Genomic DNA, 5,000 nt, shown 5'->3' on the forward strand with positions numbered 1-5,000 from the left:
TCAAAGACACAACATTTTATTTTGAAAATAAAGCCTCTTTTGTTTACATAAGCAGTATTGCTTAATTTACGCCGTCTTTGATTCCCTGGTTGTGGGAATAGTGCACTTTTTGGGACAGTTTCGTGGTTAGCTTGAAGCCCTCGCCTTGGTTAAAATACACCCAGTACGGAACTGTTTTCCAAAAAAAATCATGTTCTACTATCAAACTTTTTTTCTTCTTCAAATATGTTCTTTATTAGACTGTTCTTAGCAAATACCTGAAAAAAAAAATCGGGGGTCACCGTGCTCGTTTGAGAGAAAAGGAGCATTTATTTCGCTATCGGGTTTAGTTTGAGCGAAATCTCTTACGTTTTGTATGCGCACGTGCTCATGTGCGCGCGCTAATGACGCGAAAATCGTGCGCAGTAGGGATGCGCAATGCAATACTAAGGAATTACCTTAAAAGTTGCGCAATAACACAGCGTCAGCCTTCTCTAATCAAGGTTACAAGGCTAAAATAAGGCGTCTTCGGGAAAAGACTTACAGTCTGAGAATTCAGCAGAATTCCGTTACAAGTCAGCTAAATAAAGCCCAGGCTCCTTACATAGTGTGAGATTCTCATGTACGAGCAAGTAATTTCACTTTTCGTTTCACTGCACATGCTCGAAAAGATGCAAAAGCCCTTCCCTGTTCTCGTACCCGTCTCCACTATATGATGCTGACACGCAATTTTGCCTTCCCCTCTCCCCTGAAACAGCTTCGCTCAGTCGCCGATATTCTTCGGATGGCAAGGAATCGACTCCGTCAACTTCCGACAAAATTCCGTTGCCGCGGCTCCAAACAATAGGGTATTGTGCATAGGTGTGATATAGAATTTGATCAGGAACAACAGGTCATTTCTTGATACGATGCAGCGATCGCGGACCACACCAAGTTCCTCTAGCTTGAAAAACGTCCTTAGACATGCCAAACTGTTGATGAACATTAAAAATGCGTCGCCCGAGAAAAACTATCCTCAGAAGGATCATCTGTAAAGTTTATGTGACAACGTTCTACATAGTCCAAGATTTCCGGATTTGAGGTGACCTTCAGCTACTCAGAAAAAGCAATTTTCAGTCTGTCCCGCCATTAAGGGTGGCTGGTTGCTTAACAAATCGATGACTTCCTCATCTGGACATACAGAGCAAAATTATTGTTTGCCTCGGGAAAGGACCTTGGCTTTCACATTACAGAAAGGCTGAACAAGTGGGGAAGTAACACAACCTCACTGAGTACCACGATTTCGGAAGCACCTACCGCTATCTTCCCGGAAAACTGCCTCAAGCAGAATAAGGGTTAGACCTTGGTCTGACTTGAGGATGGATATTTGCAAACCTCCTCCTTATTAACAATGAACTTTATTCAAGTGACCGTATCCATCCTCAAGTCAGACCAAGGTTTAACCCTTATTCTGCTTGAGGCAGTTTATAGAAGACCACCCTAACTAACTTAGTGTTAGCTTGGTGATATCCTCTGTAAATATTGTTATTATTATTATTATTAATTATTATCATTATTATTGTTATTATTAGTATTATCATCATCATTATTCTTACACTAATCGGGGACACTGTGTATAGTTATAAACTCATACTAACTGAAAACAAACGTAGTTGTAGTTCTTTTAAATTCTGCTATTATGCTAACTCTTTTAGCAGTTTCTCCACGCAATAGAACCTCATCAACACGATTAGAAGATCTGTATAAACCCCAGGCAAATTCATTGTAAAATGAAGTTTCATGGCATCCCTACACCTCTGATTCAACTCATAGTTAGCAGTCATAGCCAAAGCCAGACCATCTAAGCATGAACTTTAAAGTTCCGTATGGGCTAGAGTTTAAAGCAACGAATCTGCAACTTCCGGTTGGCCTATAAATGACTAACAATGTAGCTCGCGTGGATCAAAAACTTAACACCATAAGCTTTACCGGGCATTTTATTCAAGATACTATTTTCACACATTGGTGTCAATACCTTCAATTGACATTCTTTGGTGTGCTGTGGCATTTCGTTATTGTCTCAATTTTTTCCTGGTTGATTACCTACAGGCATAATTTTATCGCAATCTCTGCCACCATTTTCAATGACTTTAGGACCCTTGAGAGCAGTGACAAGAACCAACTGGCTGCTACGATCCCAGGTCTGCTTTTATGGATGCCTTTACTAGGTAACATGCAAATGAATATTATTATAAACTCCCTCCTATTGAGGATTGCAGACCGCTCTCTGGCTAGTCTTAAAGCTGTAAAGCGCCTTGACTAGATAACACCACAAATGGTGAATGCCTTAACAAGGTTACTCAAGGTGAACTTGCGATAAATGTAACTATAACATAGATCACTTCTCCTTTGAAATGTATCACACAATGGAATTCGCACGGTTCAAGCTCAGCGAACAGGTGCCATGTGATACTAATGCGAATTTCTACACGAGGTCATTCTAGCTGAATTTTACATAAACGTGACTATTACATAGTTCACTTCACCTTTCATACGTATTTTACAACTTTAATAAGAGAATTTCCGTCCAACTGGATACGAATAGTTTTCAAAACGGCGGACACACGTGTTCGCCAATTCGGTATCAAAGATAGCCATACATAAAAAAGGTCATTGTAGACTAAATAGACACAAGTACCTCCAACAAAGAAACGACTGACCGACCAACCATCACAAGAGACGGGGCGATGGGAAACTAAACATTTTATTGGGATGACTCCTTATGTCCAGAAATGCACCTAATTAGATGCACGCCTAATTTTGACACCCCACACGAAGTGTCCGTTTAAGTCCAAGGCTTACTACATCTATTTTCAACAAGGTAAGAGTAAAGGTGAGCGTTATTCTTAGGTTTGAGTAAATACAGCAGTTAATCTTCACTTAAACAGCAGCATTTGGGGGACACTTTGTGACATTAATTTCCGAGACACTAGTGATGTTGAAGTTGGCGAGAAGAGCAAGGGGACACTTCGTGACGCTTATTGAAATCCGCGTGCATCTAATTTGGGGCATATCTGGACATAGGACATGGCCTGAGAAAAAAACAAAATGTGAATGATCTCGTTCTCAGAGATAAATTGGAAGAAAGTACAACAATAATTTTGAACTTGAACCGACAAAGTTTCCTAACGATCTGTCACATTACGAGCTAGTACTGTGATTTCTAATTTTAGCGAGATTCCTATTCCCTGGCTTTTGACAATTACTCTGAAGTGACTTTCCTTTCCGTTTGCTTGCTGAGGATTTGTTGTTCTTTTTTTCTTTTAAAACTCGAGCGATTCAAGAAAAAAATATTTGCCTAACTGGTGAATTCCTCAGTAAAGTTCACTCGAAGAACCGAAATTGCAGTCATCGCTTCGTGATTCATGGGATATCGGTTTTTTGCGTGAAAATTACGGTGGAATTCACTAGTTAGACAGTGAATTTGTGTATAGAAGAAGGCGAAGAAAATGATTTAATTAAGCAGTACCCAGAAACACCACCTGGCTACGGAGCGAGAGGTCCCTGGCCGGGAACGTTAATTGTGTTGTATTCGTGGGCAATACACTTTACTCTCACGGTGCCACTTTCCACCCATGTGTATAAATGGGTACCGGCGAATTTAATGCTGGGGGTAACCCTGCGATGGAATGGCATCCCATCTAGGGGGGAGTAGAAATACAACCTCGTTCCCAGATGAGAGACCCTGGGAACGAGGTTGTCCTAGTCACTTCATGCTACTAAAACCGGGATAATCTCTGTCCTGATGGGCCAATTGTCTCATTCGGTGCGTTTTTTTCCTAACACTGTCCCTGTCCTCCTGCATTCGTAATCCGTCTCTTCTTTGATTTTAAAGTTACTTGAAGAACCTCAGTTTAGGTTTCTGACTGTTAGCTTATTGTCATTCAGTATTCCAATACAGTCTAAACCAAGTTCTATTTTAAAAAGCGATTATATCGAAACTTCCAATAGATACCCAAATTAATAAACGTGTTTTCGAGCAGTTTGGTTGGTCTAGATTAATTTGTTTTTACACTGAATTTGGTCTAAAGAGCTGATATCACCACCTGAACATTTTTTTCCGAACATCAACCTTTTATTGGCTTCATTGCTGGATCATGCCCAACGGAAAACTTAGAGTTTTTCCACCATCTATCTCTATTTTCGGTGTCGAATTTTTCAGTTTTATTAAGTTATTCCGCTACTTTTATTATTAAAGTGGTGGAGATTCCAGGGTATAGGCAGTTTTGTTTACGTTGATGATAGTCTTGCATGACCTCGAGCGAACCGAATCATGGACTAAAGAAAACTACGTCGTCGTCAGGTCAGATTTCGCACCTCGCAGGCTTCTTAGTCAACGAGGATTACTACGCAAGTCATTACCCGGTTTGGTGTTGTGAATGAAAGCACTTTAAAGCCATCGCAGATATATAATATCGTGGGTGTTTTCAATAGCCTGACACGAGGTATCACCGTAATTTTCCAAGAAAACTGATAAGAGAAATTAGGTTTTCGAATAATGGTGTCTACCAAGACCATAATGGTTCAATCAGATTTTTCCTGTGAGATAAATTTGACAATTAGGGAGCGAAAAAACTCTGAACATAATAATAGAGCGTTTTCACAAAGCATATCATTCTGCTCTTAATGTCTAAATTTATTGGACCGTAACGAAGTTCAGTAAGAGTTGGAACACTGATGAAGTTGATAAGTTGAAGCTGGATGAATTTTGTTTATCCCTTTAACTTCTCTCTGCTTGAAGCTCAGTACATCCACTGATCTTACGATTCGAATCTACAGCGGAATACTCTGACATTTACAACCACGCAATTGCTCTTAGAAGAAAAATATAACAAATAACCGCTAAACAAACGTGATATGATATAACTTTGCTGGGAACTAGGCAGGTGCATTATCTTACAAGATAAGGAAATCAGGAATTTTTCATTGAACAAACCAAGACAGGAAATTCATTTCGTGCATAACTGTGCTTTTAATACAAG

General features: G+C 39.8%; 1 protein-coding gene across 1 annotated transcript in view; it reads right to left on the bottom strand.

Annotated features, from left to right (window-relative positions):
- Positions 1–4,965: 4,965 nt before the first annotated feature.
- The window catches only part of LOC138052202 (BTB/POZ domain-containing protein 6-like), a 2,393-nt gene continuing 2,358 nt past the window's right edge, over positions 4,966–5,000 (bottom strand). The window contains exon 1 of the mRNA XM_068898576.1: positions 4,966–5,000. This exon is cut by the window's right edge and continues 2,358 nt beyond it. The gene's annotated coding sequence lies outside the window, so the exon portion shown is untranslated.

Source organism: Montipora capricornis, chromosome 6 (assembly GCF_036669925.1).
Source record: "Montipora capricornis isolate CH-2021 chromosome 6, ASM3666992v2, whole genome shotgun sequence".
NCBI lineage: Eukaryota > Metazoa > Cnidaria > Anthozoa > Scleractinia > Acroporidae > Montipora > Montipora capricornis.